Consider the following 19,249-nt stretch of genomic DNA (forward strand, 5'->3'; position numbering starts at 1 on the left):
TGCCCTTTGGGTCTCATAATTATATAGAGCTCCCACACACACAAATTTATTTTTTCTCCTGTTAATCTGTCATATCAATTTAATTATTAGACCAGCCAAAGAACCTAGAAGAGAAGAAGGAACCCTCCCCCCCCCCTCCTTTTCGGTAGAATCAGACACAAGTCTGGAGTATTTAGGGAGTTGGGGAAGGGCTACCTAGAAAGAAGATAAAAGATGGTAAAAATTGTCATGTTAAGTGGGGACATAGCTCAAAAGACCCTAAATATCAGAGGATGGTGTACAGCTTTACGTGTGTACAATGAAGAGGCCACAAGAATTCTTACCTGGAGGAATAACTTAGTGAAATTGACTTTCCTGAATGATTTGTCTGACCAGAGTCTGCAAGATAGGCTTATAAAAGAAAGTGCATTTCTTTTTGCAGTGTAAATATGACCTCCAGAAACTACTTCCAGCAAGAGATGGAAATTCTTTCCTCTCCACTTGACTCTGGGTTGGCTATGTGACTTGCTTTGACCAACAGGACAGTGCAGAAGTGCTGCCACATGAGAGGCCTGGAAGTTGCTCTATGCTCTTACAGAGCCCAGCTGCCATATGGCAAGGAAGCAAGTGCTATCCTCCAGCACAGGAAGAGGCTCTGGAGAAAGGTGCCATCTGATGAGCAGATGAAGGCATGGAGAGGAAATGAAGTGTCCCAGACAACAGGAAATACTAAGGCCCAAGACATGTGAGAGAAGCTTTCATAGCACCCCCACCATCACCCCCAGTCCCAGCCCACCGGCCAAATGAATGCAGCCACACAAGAGGTCTACAAGACCAGCATATGCATCACTCAGTCTACCAAGAGAATCTCAAGAATTGGCAAATCGTTGCTGTTTCAAGCCACTAAGTTTAGAGGGGGGTTATTGCATAACAAGAGAAAAATAGAATAACATCTCACTAAGTATCTTTCTCATAATCAAACTCAGGAAAGATTCATTGAGTCAGAAGCATGGAAACCAGTTACAATGGTATTTCAGAAAAGTTAGCATGGGGTAATGAGAAGGTGGCCTAGGTGAAAAGACTGGGGTTTAATTAATGCTCACATTCCCTTCTCTCATCAGGAAAGGACCGGACCATAAAACATGCAGATTAAAATGTTGAGTTTAGAAGTGACATAAAACTGGGCTCCTCCCCTGGTTCCAACATTTAAACATTTCTTTCCCCAAGACTAGGTCTTCTCACCTAAAACACAGAGCTAATAAGAGCCTGCAAAAAAGGAACTCATTATGAAAATCAGCTGGGGGAAGATATGAAGTTACTCAGCACAGTGATTTGCAGACACTGAGTTCAGGGTCGAGAGCTAAGGTACTATTTGGAAACAGGAACAGACATTCCTTCATTTCCAATACTTCCTCTTTATCGTCCTGAGTTCTGTCTTCTGTATCTCCAGGAGGGATGTCAAAGAATAAATACACGGAAAATAGAAAATAATAATTCTTGATTGTTGGGTTTCAAAAGCTTAGAGAATTTGTGTTTCAAAAAGCTCTGCCTTGAGGCCAGTCTCTGGAAGTTGAGAGAAAGGGTCAGCAGCCTTTTACTTGCTTCCTCCCACCCCAGGATCCAGATTCTGATGTAAAACCCCTAAGATGGAATCTGTCCTCTGTCTTTAGCAGGATCCCCCTCCCTAGGCCATCATCAGGCAATCCACATTTCAAAATAGGGGTGACTATGAAAAACCTTGGGTGATTCTAAGATGTCTTAGCTTAGTTAAGAGAAAGCAGTAATACTTCAAGGGTCCTCTGTGTCCAGAAGCTGAGCTTCCATAAGGAAAAGTTGAAGAATATTTTGAATGGGTAAAAAAAAGACTTCTATGTATCCTGTCTAGCATATCTTCCTGGGCTATCTCTCCCTTATATTGTCTTTGAGCTATGTTACAGCTGTGTAAGTTACAGAATACTGACAGTAATGCAAATAATTCCTTTTCATAGAAATGCAAACTGTATCCAGTTGAAGAAGTTGGCTATTGCCCCATGAATATTGACCAATTTGGTATATATCTGTAAATTAATTTCAGCCTTCCTGATAACCCATAAGTGTGTCTGTTCTTTTGGATTTTCCATGAAACTGGTTATGTGTTTCTTTCAGATTTCGATGAGAGTCATAGTGACACCTCTGTATTACTTTGCCAGGTCTGCCATAATAAAGCATCACAGACTGTATGTACACCAGAGAAACGTGTTTTCTCATGATCTGGAAGTTTGAAGTCCAAGATCAAGGTGTTGGCAGGCTGCTTTCTTCCAAAGCCTTTCCTTTGCCTTGGCAGATGGCCTCCTCCTCTTATTCTTCACATGGCCTTCCCCTTGTGCTTGTCTGTGTCCTAATCTCTTATAATGACACCAGCTGTACTGGTACTGGGTTAGGGCCCAGTCATGTAATATCATTTTATCTTAATTATCTCTTCAAAAGCCACATCTCCAAAACAGTCACATTCTGAGGCACAGAGGGTAGGACTTCAAGGTATGAATTGGTTGTAAGGGGGTACACAATTCTGTCCCTAACAATGTATTTTTAAAAATTAAAGTATTCTTTAATACTTCTTGGGTGATAATATTCCCAAACAGACCCATAAAGGCATATTTAAAATATCAAAAGTGGGCCAACATTATGACTAAAGATTATGGTCTCTCTTTTAACCACATGTACGAGTATTCATATTCTATCATTCCTGAGGACTTTGCAATAAATGTTTTCTCTTTATTATAGGCATATTCTACAGCTCTATCTTCACATTCCATCAGATAATTAAGGAAACATCAAAGGTATGGCTCTCTTCACTAGTCCTCACCCCTGAGCTCCTATGTGTGTATGCATTTTCAAGAATGTGCAGAATGAAGCATATTGTGCTGAACAAAATTTTCAAGATAAGGGAAGCTGAGGATTTCAAAGAGTGCAATGAAAGTAATAAAAGTCTAGATTTTTAGAAACCCAACATGTAACTCTACCTGGAGAAAAAGTCACATTGAGTTTCACCATATAGTTTTCCCAGCATTGCCCTATGGATGAAAAGAAGTCACAAGCAACCCTAAAGGATAAGAAAAGTGAAAACCCAAAGCACCAACAAATTCTTCTAAGTTTTCATTGGTAAATTCTTTTGGCATATTCCAATGAGTCTGATTTTAGAGTATGAGAAATTTCTGGCAGCATGACAAACAGATTTGGGAAATCTGGTGTGAAATGACAGCTCTGATCCACATGGCTGAGTGAACACATACGGCTTTCATTCATCGTTTTGCTTTTCTTATTTACTGCCTGACACCTTACCTGCTCCTAAGAATGCGAGATCTTAGGAGACAGAGACCTGGTTTCTTGCTCTTGGCTATATCCCTGGAACAAGGAAAAAAGGCGGGAGCATGGTAGGTGTTCAATACATATTGCTGAGGGGAGGAGCCAAGATAGTAGAACAGCATGGAAGTTTTTTATGTGTCTTGTGCCCATAAAATACAGCCAGACCAACACTAAAACATCCTGCCTACCTAGAAAACTGATCTGAGGATTAACACAACAATCTGCACAACACGAACCACAGAATCAAGCAGGTACGTGGTGTTGAGAGGTGAACTGGGGGAGAGAGAAGCCCCAGAGGGCAGGGAGCCACTTTTGCTTATAGAAAGAGGATAGAGGTGAGTTCGGCAGTGGCGGGGGGAGGAGGGAGGAAGAATACAGGAAAAGAACTCCCCCCCTAAAGCAGCTGGATAGAAAGTGGAAAAGTGGAAACTGCCACAGGGACTGAACTACAAAGGGAGAAAGGAGAAAGGAGAGAGTTTAAATTCCATTAAGACTATAAACAGGGGGAGCACAGAGTCTAGAACTCCACAGCTTGATACCTAGTGGTGCTCTGGTGGGAAGGGCTAATCCCCAGGAACAGAGTGGAGTCCGGGGTTCTTCAGGCCACATGGGGAGAGGCAGTTCCCCTGCTGGGAGGACACCAGGTAGAGGCTGTGTGGGTACCCCAAAGGCAGAGCCCCAGTGGACCTGAGAGAAGAACCACATTTGCTAGTGCTGGAACAAATCGTTAAGGGTGAAGCCTGGTGCCAGATGTGTGTTGAGATTTTCCATAGTCCCTGAAATGTTGCTTCTATGCTATCTCACAAACTTTTTCTGGGGCGGGCTGGCACCGGGCCACAGTCTCTGGGCCTCGGCAGCAGCACGATCCCACAAATGTACCTGAATGGAGCAAGCACCCAGCCATTTTTCAGTGAGACCCTCCTGCAGAGGGGCAGAAGGGGTCAAAGCCACAGTCCCTCAGGAGTAAAGGGTTGGGAAAAACAGCCACATCTGTGACAAAACTCAGGAGGGCAGTGCTGCCTGGAGCTTGGTCACAGACTGTGTAAAGCAGGGAGTGGACGGAAGCTGAAAACAAAGGACAGGTGTGCAATTGCTAATCAGGGAGAAGAGTTCCAATACTAGAGACTGGGTAGCTGGGTGACGCCATTTTCACCTCTCCTACACATGCACATATGCACCTATGAGTGATGCGATAATCCACCCCAATAAGCTAAGCAGTGCCATCTAGTGGAGAATGGAGCCATTACACTAAGCCCCGCCCAACTGGGCCAACCTTGCTCTTCAGGAACACGAGTCTCTGCCTGTTTAGTTTATGAACTATAAAGGGCTTCATAGTTTGACTTTTAGGGGAAAACAAAGTAATTTCAGCCATATTTCATTCCATTTGCCAGTCTGTCTATTCAATTTTCGTTCTTTTCTTTTTTTTCCTCTTTTTTGTTTCTTTTCTTTTTCTTGAATACAGAAAGAGAAAAAATCATTTTTATTTTCAATTTTTATTAAAAATATTTTTCTTTAATTTTTTTCTACTATATTTTTTACATTTGTGTAAATTTTTTCAAATTCTATCTTACTTATATCATTTCATTTTAGTCTACTTCAGTGTATTAATCTTTTTCAAATTTTCAAATGATTTTCTTTTATTTTTCTTTCCCGTTTTTTCTCTAATCTTTTGAAACTCTTTCAACACCGAGACTAAAACACACCTACAATCTAGCATCATTTATTTGATTTTTTCTGTGTGTGTTTTTAATTTTTTAATTTCAATATTTTTTTAATTTTAATATTTTTTTAATTTTAAGTTTTTAACTCATTAATTCCTTTTCTCCCTTCAAAATGATGAAATGAAGGAATTCACCCCAAAAGGAAGAGCAGGAAGAAACGACAGCCAGGGACTTAACCAACACAGATACAAGCAAGATGTCTGAACCAAAATTTAGAACCATGATAATAAGAATACTAGCTGGAGTCTAAAATAGATTACAATCCTTTTCTGTGGATATAAAAGAAGTAAAAGCTAGTCAGGATGAAATAAAAAATGCTATAACTGAGCTGCAATCTCAAATGGATGCCGCGGTGGCAAGGATGGATGAGGCAGAACAGAGAATCAGCGATATAGAGGACAAATTTATGGAGAATAATGAAGCACAAAAAAAGAGGGGGATTAAGGCAAAAGAGCATGATTTGAGAATTAGGGAAATCAGTGACTCATTAAAAAGGAACAATATCAGAATCATAGGGGTCGCAGAAGAGGAAGAGACAGAAACAGGGGTAGAAGGGTTATGTGAGCAAGTCACAGCAGAAAACTTTCCTAACCTGGGGAAAGACAAAAACATCAAAATCTAGGAAGCACAGAGGACTCCCATTAGATTCAACAAAAACCGACCATCAACAAGGCATATCATAGTCAAATTCACAAAATACTCAGGCAAGGAGAGAATCATGAAAGCAGCAAGGGAAAAAAAAATCCTTAACCTACAAGGGAAGACAGAACAGGTTTGCAGCAGACCTATCCACAGAAACTTGGCAGGCCAGAAAGGAGTGGCAGGATATATTCAGTGTGCTGAATCAGAAATATATGCAGCCAAGAATTCTTTATCCAGCAAGGCTGTCATTCAAAATAGAAGGAGAGATAAAAAGTTTCCCAGACAAACAAAAATTAAAGGAGTTTGTGACCACTAAACCAGCCCTACAAGAAATTTTAAGGGGGACTTCTGAGGGCAGAAAAGATAAAAAATAAATACATGTAAATGAATGAATGAATGAATGAATGAATGAATGAATACCAAGCAATGAAGACTAGAAAGGACCAGAGAACACCACCAGAAACTCCAACTCTACAAGCAATATAATGGCAATAAATTCATATCTTTCAGTAGTCACTCTAAATGTCAATGGACTCAATGCTCCAATTAAAAGACCTAAGGTAACAGAATGGATAAGAAAACAAGATCCATCTATATGCTGTTTTCAAGAGACCCACTTTAGACCTAAAGACACCTTCATATTGAAAATAAGGGGACGGAGAACCATCTATCATGCTAATGGTCAACAAAAGAAAGCTGGAGTAGCCATACTTATATCAGACAATCTAGAATTTAAAATAAAGACTGTATCAAGAGATGCAGAAGGGCATTATATCATAATTAAGAGGTCTATCCACCAAGAAGACATAACAATTGTAAACATTTATGCACCAAATATGATAGCACCCAAATATATAAATCAATTAATCACAAACATAAAATCATTGATAGTAATACCATAATAGTAGGGGACTTCAATACCCCACTCACAGCAATAGGCAGATCATCTAATTTAAAAATCAACAAGGAAACAATGGCTTTGAATGACACACTGGACCAGATGGACTTAACAGATATATTCAGAACATTTCATCTTAAAGCAGAGCAATATATATTCTTCTCCACTGCACAGGGAACGTTCTCCAGAACAGACCACATACTGGGACACAAATCAGCCCTCAACAAGTACAAAAAGTTTGAGATCATACCGTGCATATTTTCAGACCACAACACTATTAAACTCGAAATCAACCACAAGAAAAAAATGTGGAAAGGTAACAAATACTTGGAGACTAAAAAACATCCTACTAAAGAATGAATGGGCTAACCAGGAAGTTAAAGAGGAAATTTAAAAGTTCATGGAAGCCAATGAAAATGATAACACCACAACCCAAAACCTCTGGGGTGCAGGAAAGGCAGTCATAAGAGGAAAGTATATAGCAATCCAGGCCTTCCTAAAAAAGGAAGAAAGATCTCAGATACACAACCTAACCTTACACCTTAAAGAGCTGGAAAAAGAACAGCAAATAAAACCCCAAACCAGAAGAAGACAGGAAGATTAGAGCAGAAATTAATGCTATCGAAACCAAACAACAAAAAACAAAAACCAAAATATGGTAGAACAGATCAATGAAACCAGAAGCTGGTTCTTTGTGGTTTTTTTTAAATTTTTTTAATGTGTATTTATTTTTGAGACAGAGAGAGACAAAGCATGAATGGGGGAGGGTCAGAGAGAGAGGGAGACACAGAATCTGAAGCAGGCTCCAGGCTCTGAGCTGTCAGCACAGAGCCTGATGCGGGGCTTGAACTCACGGACTGTGAGATCATGACCTGAGCTGAAGTCGGACGCTTAACCGACTGAGCCACCCAGGCACCCCTGGAAGCTGGTTCTTAGAAAGAATTAACAAAAGTGATAAACTACTAGCCAGTTTGATCAAAAAGAAAAACGAAAGGATCCAAATAAATAAAATCAAGAATGAAATAGGAGAGATCACAACCAACACAGGAGAAATACAAACAATAATAGGAGAACATTATCAGGAATTATACACCAGTAAAATGGGCAATCTGGAAGAAATGGACAAATTCCTGGAAACATGTATACTACCAAAACTGAAACAGGAAGAAATAGAAAATTTGAACAGACCCATAACCAGTAAAGAAATCGAATTAGTAAACCAAGAAAACAAGAGTCCAGGGCCAGATGGCTTTCCAGGGGAATTCCACCAAACATTTAAAGAAGAGTTAACACCTATTCTTTTGAAGCTGTTCCAAAAAATAGAAATGGAAGAAAAACTTCCAAACTCTATGAAGCTAGCATTACCTTGATTGCAAAACCAAACAGAGACCCCACTAAAAAGGAGAACTAAAGACCAATTTCCCTGATGAACATGGATGTGAAAATCCTCAACAAGATATTAGCCAACCGGATCCAACAATACATTAAAAAAATTATTCACCACGACCAAGTGTGATTTATACCTGGGATGTAGGTCTGGTTCAATATCCACAAAACAATCAATGTGATTCATCACACCAATAAAAGAAAGGACAAGAACCATATGATCCTCTCAATAGATGCAGAGAAAGCATTTGACAAAATACAGCTTCCTTTCTTGATAAAAATCCTCAAGAAAGTAGGGATAGAAAGAGGATACCTCAAGGTCATAAAGGCCATATATGAAAGACCCAACACTAATCCCATCCTCAATGGGGAAAAACTGAGAGCTTTCTTCCTAAGGTCAGGAACAAGACAGGGATGTCCACTCTCGCCACTGTTATTCAAAATAGTATTAGAAGTCTTAGCTCTGCAATCAGACAACACAAATATGTAAAAAGGCACCCAAATCGGCCAGGAGGAGTTCAAACTTTCACTCTTTGCAGATGACATGATAGTCTATATGGAAAACACAAAAGATTCCACCAAAAACTGCTAGAACCGATTCATGAATTCCACAAAGCTGCAGGATATAAAATCAATGCACAGCAATCGGTTGCACTCCTACACACCAACAATAAAGCGACAGAAAGAGAAATCAAGGAATCGATCCCATTTACAGTTGCACAAAAAAACCCATAAAATACCTAGGAATAAATCTAACCAAAGAGGTGAAAAATCGATACACTGAAAACTATAGAAAGCTTATGAAAGAAATTGAAGAACACACACACACACACACACACACACACAATGGAAAAAGATTCCATGCTCCTGGACAGGACGAACAAATATTGTCAAAATGTCTATACTGCCCAAAGCAATCTACATATTCAAAGCAGTCCCTATCAAAATAACACCAGCATTCTTCACAGAGCTAGAACAAAGAATCCTAAAATTTGTACGGAACCAGAAAGACCCCAAATAGCCAAAGCAATCTTGAAAAGAAAACCAAAGCAGGAGGCATCACAACCCCGACTTCAAGCTATAGTACAAAGCTGTAATCGTCAGGACAGGATGGTACTGGCACAAGAATAGACACCCAGATCAATAGAACAGAATAGAGAATGCAGAAATGGACCCACAAATGTATGGCCAGCTAATGTTTCACAAAGCAGGAAAGAATATCCAATGGAATAAAGACAGTCTCTTCAGCAAGTGGTGCTGGGAAAACTGGACAGCGACATGCAGAAGAAAGAACCTGGACCACTTTCTTACACCATACACAAAAATGAACTCAAAATGGATGAGAGACCTAAATGTAAGACAGGAAGCCATCAAAATCCTCGAGGAGAAAACAGGCAAAAACCTCTTTGATCTTGGCCACAGCAACTTCTTACTCAACACGTCTCTGGAGGCAAGGGAAACAAAAGCAAAAATGAACTATTGGGACCTCATCAAAATAAAAAGCTTCTGCACAGGGAAGGAAACAATCAGTAAAACTAGAAGGCAACTAACAGATGGGACATATTTGCAACATATTTGCAAACAACATATCAGATAAAGGGTTAGTATCCAAACTCTATAAAGAACTTATAAACTCAACACTCAAAAAACAAATAATCCAGTGAAGAAATGGGCAAAAGGCATGAATAGACACTTCTACAAAGAAGACATCCAGATGGCCAACTGACACATGAAAAAATGCTGAACACCACACGTCATCAGGGAAATGCAAATTAAAACCACAATGAGATACCCCTTACACCTGTCAGAATGGCTAACATTAACAACTCAGGCAACAACAGATGTTCATGTGGATGCAGAGAAAGAGGATCTCTTTTGTATTGCTGGTGGGAATACAAGCTGGTGCAGCCACTCTGGAAAACAGTATGGAGGCTCCTCAAAAAATTAAAACGAGGACTACCCTATGATCCAGCAAATGCACTACTAGGTATTTATCCAAGGGATATAGGTATGCTGTTTCAAAGAGGCACATGCACCCCAATGTTCATAGCAGCACTATCAACAATAGTCAAAGTATGGAAGGAGCCCAAGTGTCCATCAATGAATGGATAAAGAAGATGTGTGTGTATATATATGTATATATATATATATATATATATATATATATATATATATATACATATATATATATACCCACACACACACAATGGAGTATTACTCGGTAATCATAAAGAATGAAATCTTTCCATTTGCAACTACGTAGATGGAACTAGAAGGGATTATGCTAAGTGAAATTAATCAGACAAAGAAAAATATGATATGACTTCACTCATATGAGGACTTTAAGACACAGAACAGATGAGCATAAGGAAAGGGAAGCAAAAATAACATAAAAACAGGGATGGGGACAAAACGGAAGAGACTCAAATATGGAGAACAAACTGAGGGTTACTGGAGGGATTGTGGGAGGGGGGATGGGCTAAATGGGTAAGGGGCACTAAGGAATCTACTCCTGAAATCATTGTTGCACTCTATGCTAACTAATTTGGATGTAAATTTAAAAAATAAAATTAAAAAAATTGTTGAATGAAATGAATGAAAATCACTGAAATTCTTTGGATCTCACTTTCCTTGTAATTTAAACCTGGAGTGGGTAATAAAATTCACTGCACATCATTCTTGTAAGGAATAAATATGCATGAAGTTCCTAGATATACCAGGCCCTTAGCAGAAATTTTGTGCCAGAATACTCCCCAGCTTCTCTACAACCTGACTTCAGACTGACCGCTAGTCTGTGAAACATGCGCATAGGTGTGGTTCCCAGGTTAAGCTCTAGCTCAGGCCCCACTACAGCTCCATGTAATGTACAATTAGTCCATACTCCCCTTCCCATTGAGGATCCAGACAAAATTACCTAAAAGTGCCCCTTATTCAAAGATATTTTCCCCTAGTACTTTTCATGGTATTTACCTTTAATTACCACTCAATAAATGTGTCTTGAATGACTTTTACTCACAACACCTATACACCCTACTCTCTTCCTTCATCCTCAACATTTCAGAAACTTTTAATTTTGCGGATTTATGCCATGGCCAAAGATATTAATTCCTTTTTTAACATGGCTAAGGTATAATTCTAAATTTGGGGGGAAAAAAAGCTTAATAGCCAAATGGAACATTTAGATGTGCATCAATTCACCAAAAAACCTAACAGCTCTAAGAAAATTCTCCTAAGTCAGACCGCAGGGTGACCTCTAGAAAGTGACAGGATTTACCCTGATAGCTGCTGGCAGACCCACGTTAGCGTCAGCATCTGGAGGGATGGCCAAAGACTTCCTTCTCACTTACCTGGAGTGTTCAGACAGCTTTCACTTGACAATTTTAGCTGCAGGAGAATTCTGAGGAGAGGCACAACAATGACCAGAAACTGGAAAGTCTCCCAGAGCAGTAAATAACCTTTTGGGGGTACAAACCTCTTTCTTTCTCATATTAGTGTCTTCATGTAGAAGAACTCAAGAGTCCAGCAGCACTGGCGCCAAGTAGCAATCAAGACTCTGGATTTGGGTCATTTTTGTGATTCTTATTCCTGCTTCTTTCCCTCCTTCTCTGACATACATGCCGAATAGGGAACTGGGATATATGCAGAATAGCACTCAAACTGGAAATCTAGAGGAAAAAAAAAAAAAAAGACAGAGACAGAGACAGAGAACGTCTGAAAATCTCCACCCACTCCCCCAACCCGAAACACCTTCACAAAATTCAAGGTCCTTTTTGTTTTAATTAACTATTTCTTCTGCTTCAGAATCACCCTCAGGAGGAATTTAAAAACCTCAAACTTCAGAATGTGCAGATTCCCCTCAAACCCCTTATGTCATTTTTCATTTGGTACCAAACATGATCATACTCTAAAATGTTCAGCAGGAATTTTTTACAGTAAAAAAAAAAAAAAAAAAAAAAACCTGAGAAGAGCAGATACGGCACACACATACCCAGCTTTTGTCTCTTTAAAAGCATAAGAAATCAAACCAAATGACAACAGGGACTACTAGTACCTTAACTACTCCCTGGGAACAGGTCGAGGGTCTTTGGAAATTGCATTAACTCTTTCAGGTGAGGCTTGGACACTGATTTTCATGCTGCTGTATTAACTTGATCGGATCTCCAGACTTGTGGGTAGCGCTGAGATCTCAAAAGGTCACAAGGATATTTAAGATTTCTGTTTGTGTTTGTCTCAGTGACATTTGAGATGCAGCCCATTATTTTTCTTCTAAAATTATTTTTTTACGATAAGAGAAACTCTCTTTCTTCAAGGAGCTGAAAGGAAAGGTTTTTGCCTTGGGATTGGAGGTCAGTTTTAGATAATGAAGTGAGAACACAGGAAGAATATTTTGAAGTTATATGAGGTATATAGCCAGGTCCTATCTTATGACAAGGTCAAGTTGTCAAGTCAGCAGAAGTCCAGTCAAAACTACTCTTAGAGAATACTTGGGAAGATGCCACACTGGAGATATATATATATATATGTGTGTGTGTGTGTGTGTGTGTGTGTGTGTAGAGAGAGAGAGAGAGAGAGAGAGACAGAAATGACTGCCATGAATGAAGTAATTTACTCAGTTTCCTAGAAATTATAAGCACAGCAAACCATGCAGGACCACATAGGATGGCACCAGGGTCATTCACAAGGTAAAGTGACAAGGGGAAAATGTGGTCAAGAGGGTTTATGGTGGTTTATTTTAGAAGGAATGGGTGAGGCAGGGTAAGCAGGCTTAGTATTGGTTAGTTTGAATAATTTCAGTGGGCTCTGGGGCTTAAGGGTTGTCCCTAGTTGTCTATACCTGGTCCTGGGGGTGATTAAGACAGGTAGACAAAATGGGCCAGAGTGAGAGCCCAATAAAGAAGGTGGTTGGGAGTATGGGCTCTGGATTTGTTGATTTTTATATCAAAGGTGTGCTCCTTTGCTATCTCTAGAAATTAGCTAACCCTGGGAGGTTCTGTGCCTCCAGGGTCAGCAAGTCCCCAAGATGTCATAGCATGAAAAATGCAAAATAAAAGAACATTATATGTACACACACACACATGCACGTGTGCATACACATATGTACTCTTGTGCTGTTTTGATGCCCATCAAACAACTTTCAAATTTTCCTTTCAGTGCATTTGTTATTTTGGTCTTCCCATAATGTAACACCCACCTCTAATGCAAGCTGTATTTGAAGGTTCATCAAAGTTCTCTGACCTTCCCTGACAAGGGGTGAGCTTTTGACCCAAGCTATAGCCAACTTTCTCTGTCAGAAAGTTGAACTTTGGATGGAGTGAGTAAAGACAAGAAAACCACTGGTACACATTCAAGAAAACTGTACCCCAACACACCAACACGTTAGCAGGCAAGTAATTTCCAGAGCTACTTTAGTTTTTGTCCTCTCTGAAACCCCGTTCTTCATTATTTCATTAAACAGAGCTTCCCTATATGTTTTCATTAAATTCACTTTTAATATAAGCTGGTCAGAGTGGATTTCTGTTGCTTACAGACAAAGAAACTGCAATGAAGCTGTCCACCTGTAAGTAGAGAAAGTGCTGGTGATTTGGACTCTTTAGTACTTCTTATCAATTTATAGTGATTCAACAAAGCTTTCCTCCAACAATGATTGTGCTTTTCATATCATAGGAAGCATGAAATAATCATGCAGGGGGTTCAGTTTTCTGTGACAGTTATATTTTCTACTATGTGCTAATGAATCGGCATCCTGTTTTCCACCTCAGCCTTCTGCATCACAGTTAGCATGATGTCTGATGTTTCTCACGATAGGTGGTCACTGACAAGGGCTAGACCCTGAAACCTCAAAATGGAAGGCCAGTGCCAGTCACCTACTTTTAGACATCATTGCTCACTGAACACCAATGCCGGCTACAAGCTCTTATCATCCTCTACTGATTTTTAGAGGTCTCAATGACACTTCAGGGACTGAGGTGGAAAGGTTAACACAAAATTACTTTCTGGAGTTTGTGGTCATAGCAACGGGAAGAGAGCTGCATCAGTGGCTTCTCTGGCAGCTGCCAGGACAATCTGCTTACTGTCTCTTGACATTAGAGCAGTTTAAGCCTCCTTAACTAGCCTCATCTTGCCTGCCAGCCTATGTGGATTTTTTCTCATTGGTGACTAGGTATCTTCACTCTCTGTTCACACAAGGGCCACATTGTCTGGTCAGACAATGGCTGGATTGGGTCTTGGGGCAGAGGGGTTTTGACAGCTTGAATACACCCCAAAATAACGTCAAAGCAACTAAGGGCATTGAATGATACACTCAGTTGTGTTGTCCTCTGCTCTTTTATTACTCCTTGAAAAAGGGAATATCTTCTCATGCAAAAGGTCATTCAAGATAGGGGGATCATGCCTCTTGGAAAAGTAACAGGTGATTGTAAATTCAAGCTTAAGGATGGTCTTTCCCAAAACACAGTACTGTTGAAAAATGAGTGCAAATATAGTGGAAATGGGTATCATCAGAAGGCCTCTGGTCGTGGGAAAAGGGGAAATAATATGGTATATTGTGCCCTTAATCCCCAAAATAGTACATACCATTCCTCCCCCCAAAAAACTATTATCAAACAACATATCAAAGAAATGAGAACATGAATCCTGAAATCCCATATTTCAGGAAAGGTAAGCAAGGGCTCTCAGGCTATGGCAATATACCAGTAGCATTAGTTGATGCTGACTGTGTGGCACTGGCTTGTTGCCTGGAAAACAGAGTTTGGGGTATTTTTTATGGCAATCAAGACGGTTTCATTAAAAGATAATTAGTAAGAGACAACACTGGGAAAGCCTTTCATCTGATTCATCAAGCTCATAAACAAGATAGTCCCAGCATGCCACAGTTCCATGAAATGAAAAGACATTTGTTATCCTGAATTACGATCAGTGCCTGTTCAACATAAGCCTCTGTGGCCTGGAGAGTCCAGAATGCTTGGTTGTTCTTTGCCAATGTCCATTTGGTTTAACATTTTGTTCTCTTTCCTTCACTTAGGAAAGGCAAGGACGTCCCCTGGCTAAACTTGAGCAGCCAAAACTTTTAATCTACTAGTTACAAAGGGCTCAATATATTTCAGGGACTGCTGAGCACTTTGCATGATTTACTTCATTTAACCTTCCACCACTCCCAATAGCATCCCATTTTCCAGGTGAGGAAACTGTGACCTTGCAATCTCCCTGCTGAAAACACCAATGGCCACCCCGTATGTTTAAAACGAAAACTTCAACTTATGGTAGCTGGCAAGGTCCTGCATAATCTGGCCCCTGCCTACCCTTTTGACATTATTTCAGGATAGGCTTTTGCTCATGCATTCCTTTTATTCTATTTCTTGAACTGAGTATATATCCCTGCTCCGTAGCCTTTTCTCTGGCTGTTTCTTTTGCCTGCAATGCTCTTTGGCCAGATCTTCATAACTGGCAGCTTCCTATTATTCACATCTCAGGACTAATGTCACTCATATGGAGAGTCCTTTCCTGACCACCTTTCTAAATGACTTCTCCCCATCTATTCTTTTCTTTTATCTTTTTTCTCAATAGCATGTATCACCGTATGAAATAATCTGTTCAATAATTTATTTTTATATCACATTTGCCCAATTTTAACATATTCTCCAAGTCAGATACCTCAGTGTTGTTTATCACCCTCTACTCACTCACTTGGGGTATTTAGTTTAGGCGTATGATAAATATTACTGATTAAATACAGGTGTGAATGAATGAGTAAACTTCAGGGTTTATAGGTGACTTACCAAAGGTCATATAACTCTTAAGTGACACAGGACTTCCTAATTCCAGAACTCAAATCCAGGTCCTCCTAATTCCAGAACTCAAATTCTTTTTTTTTTTTTTTTTTTTATTATATGAAATTTATTGTCAAATTGGTTTCCATACAACACCCAGTGCTCATCCCAACAGGTGCCCTCCTCAATACCCATCACCCACCCTCTCCTCCCTCCCACCCCCCATCAACCCTCAGTTTGTTCTCAGTTTTTAACAGTCTCTTAAGCTTTGGCTCTCTCCCACTCTAACCTCTTTTTTTTCTTTTTTCCTCCCCCTCCCCCATGGGTTCCTGCCAAGTTTCTCAGGATCCACATAAGAGTGAAACCATATGGTATCTGTCTTTCTCTGTACGGCTTATTTCACTTAGCATCACACTCTCCAGTTCCATCCACGTTGCTACAAAAGGCCATATTTCATTTTTTCTCATTGCCACATAGTATTCCATTGTGTATATAAACCACAATTTCTTTATCCATTCATCAGTTGATGGACATTTAGGCTCTTTCCATAATTTGGCTATTGTTGAGAGTGCTGCTATGAACATTGGGGTACAAGTGCCCCTATGCATCAGTACTCCTGTATCCCTTGGATAAATTCCTAGCAGTGCTATTGCTGGGTCATAGGGTAGGTCTATTTTTAATTTTCTGAGGAACCTCCACACTGCTTTCCAGAGCGGCTGCACCAATTTGCATTCCCACCAACAGTGCAAGAGGGTTCCCGTTTCTCCACATCCTCTCCAGCATCTATAGTCTCCTGATTTGTTCATTTTGGCCACTCTGACTGGCGTGAGGTGATACCTGAGTGTGGTTTTGATTTGTATTTCCCTGATAAGGAGCGAAGCTGAACATCTTTTCATGTGCCTGTTGGCCATCCGGATGTCTTCTTTAGAGAAGTGTCTATTCATGTTTTCTGCCCATTTCTTCACTGGGTTGTTTGTTTTTCGGGTGTGGAGTTTGGTGAGCTCTTTATAGATTCTGGATACTAGCCCTTTGTCCGATATGTCATTTGCAAATATCTTTTCCCATTCCGTTGGTTGCCTTTTAGTTTTGTTGGTTGTTTCCTTTGCTGTGCAGAAGCTTTTTATCTTCATAAGGTCCCAGTAATTCACTTTTGCTTTTAATTCCCTTGCCTTTGGGGATGTGTCGAGTAAGAGATTGCTACGGCTGAGGTCAGAGAGGTCTTTTCCTGCTTTCTCCTCTAAGGTTTTGATGGTTTCCTGTCTCACATTCAGGTCCTTTATCCATTTCGAGTTTATTTTTGTGAATGGTGTGAGGAAGTGGTCTAGTTTCAACCTTCTGCATGTTGCTGTCCAGTTCTCCCAGCACCATTTGTTAAAGAGGCTGTCTTTTTTCCATTGGATGTTCTTTCCTGCTTTGTCAAAGATGAGTTGGCCATACGTTTGTGGGTCTAGTTCTGGGGTTTCTATTCTATTCCATTGGTCTATGTGTCTGTTTTTGTGCCAATACCATGCTGTCTTGATGATGACAGCTTTGTAGTAGAGGCTAAAGTCTGGGATTGTGATGCCTCCTGCTTTGGTCTTCTTTTTCAAAATTCCTTTGGCTATTCGGGGCCTTTTGTGGTTCCATATGAATTTTAGGATTGCTTGTTCTAGTTTCGAGAAGAATGCTGGTGCAATTTTGATTGGGATTGCATTGAATGTGTAGATCGCTTTGGGTAGTTTTGACATTTTGACAATATTTATTTTTCCAATCCATGAGCAGGGAATGTCTTTCCATTTCTTTAAATCTTCTTCCATTTCCTTCATAAGCTTTCTATAGTTTTCAGCATACAGATCCTTTACATCTTTGGTTAGATTTATTCCTAGGTATTTTATGCTTCTTGGTGCAATTGTGAATGGGATCAGTTTCTTTAGTTGTCTTTCTGTTGCTTCATTGTTAGTGTATAAGAATGCAACTGATTTCTGTACATTGATTTTGTATCCTGCGACTTTGCTGAATTCATGTATCAATTCTAGCAGACTTTTGGTTGAGTCTATCGGATTTTCCATGTATAATATCATGTCATCTGCAAAAAGCGAAAGCTTGACTTCATCTTTGCCAATTTTGATGCCTTTGATTTCCTTTTGTTGTCTGATTGCTGATGCTAGAACTTCCAGCACTATGTTAAACAACAGCGGTGAGAGTGGGCATCCCCAGAACTCAAATTCTTAATCACTGTCCTTCCTTGTTTCTCTGTGGAGCTTTAAACTGACAACTTTCATTCCTCATTTGAATATGTGCTCAGAGAAATTGGGCTCCAATGAATTAGGGGATGGAGATCATAACTAAATATGTGAAAGAATGCAGGGCTGATATTCAACTGGTACACCATAGCATTACCATATTGGTGTTAAAAGTATTAAAATGCTTTCCATAGTGATTGGTTGGTGGCCATTGCTACAATATCCCCAAGTGACCCTGTCAGTCTCTCCCTTGAGACCTCCTCAAGATTCGGAACACCCTCCTGCAGGATCTGTACTTGATACAGTACCTAAAAGATTTATACCTGACATGGCAGCAGACTTCCAGGAACACTTTCATCCATTCTGATTAATCATACCCACTGATCACCACTGTTGGAAAAACACTGAAGACAGTCATTGTAAAAGCCAAGTTCTTAACTTGGTCTACCTTTTGTCGAGATAATAAGCCTAAACCACATTAGCTCAGCTGCAGAAGAATAAGCAAGAATGTTCTTTTCCCTTTTATCTCATCAAATTCACATTATAAATTTAATAATTTTAAATAAATTACATTGAAACTTAATAAAAAAAAAAGAAAAGGGTAGGCAATAGTGAAGGGTATCGTGAACGAGTAATTGAACTGGCAAACCTAAAGTGTCCTGAATAAGATTTAGGGTCCTATAAGGGACCATGATAATCATTTTCCCTGCAACTTTAGCTTTTAATTCTCTTTTTTGTCCCAGGCCTCCCATTTATATTGAATGCTGAAGAGTAACCGGATGGATAAGCTAATGCGAAACTATCTGCTGGATACAGTAATGGCCAATATTTACTGGATATTTACCATGTCGGGAATTGGGAATAATGCTCAATCTTTTATGTCTGTCTCATTCATTTATTCAAATTCCAAGCTACCAGATGTAATCCTCACAATACAATTCTATAAGGTAAACAGTAACATCTTTCTGTTACAGACAAGAAAACTGAGCCTTGCAGACATTTGTAACTTACGTTGTCTTAAGTTAGCTAATTGTCTTAAGTTGTCTAATTACTACTAAGTGTTAGAGTCCAAATTTCAACCACGGTCTCAGTGATTGCAGAGCCTCTCTGCAGAACTCTCTTTATAAAAGACAAACTTGACGGGTTTTCCAAGTTTCTAGTTAACATCTCTGCCAAGAGAACAAAGTGAAAGTAGTTTGTCTGGAAGCTCCTGTTAACACGAAATGATTAACTCTTACATTTAAGCAAAGAATGAAGCAATGGTTACCTGTTTTTGCTTTAACTTTTCCA

The 19,249-nt window shown here is 39.7% G+C and overlaps 1 long non-coding RNA gene across 1 annotated transcript; it reads left to right on the forward strand.

The window, feature by feature from the left end:
- Nucleotides 1-2,735: 2,735 nt before the first annotated feature.
- LOC123607597 lies at nt 2,736-18,838 on the forward strand. The gene is made up of 2 exons (XR_006716794.1): nt 2,736-2,798; nt 18,703-18,838. It is a non-coding gene; the product is annotated as an uncharacterized LOC123607597 (long non-coding RNA).
- Nucleotides 18,839-19,249: the final 411 nt, after the last annotated feature.

This window comes from Leopardus geoffroyi, chromosome A2 (genome assembly GCF_018350155.1).
Source record: "Leopardus geoffroyi isolate Oge1 chromosome A2, O.geoffroyi_Oge1_pat1.0, whole genome shotgun sequence".
NCBI lineage: Eukaryota > Metazoa > Chordata > Mammalia > Carnivora > Felidae > Leopardus > Leopardus geoffroyi.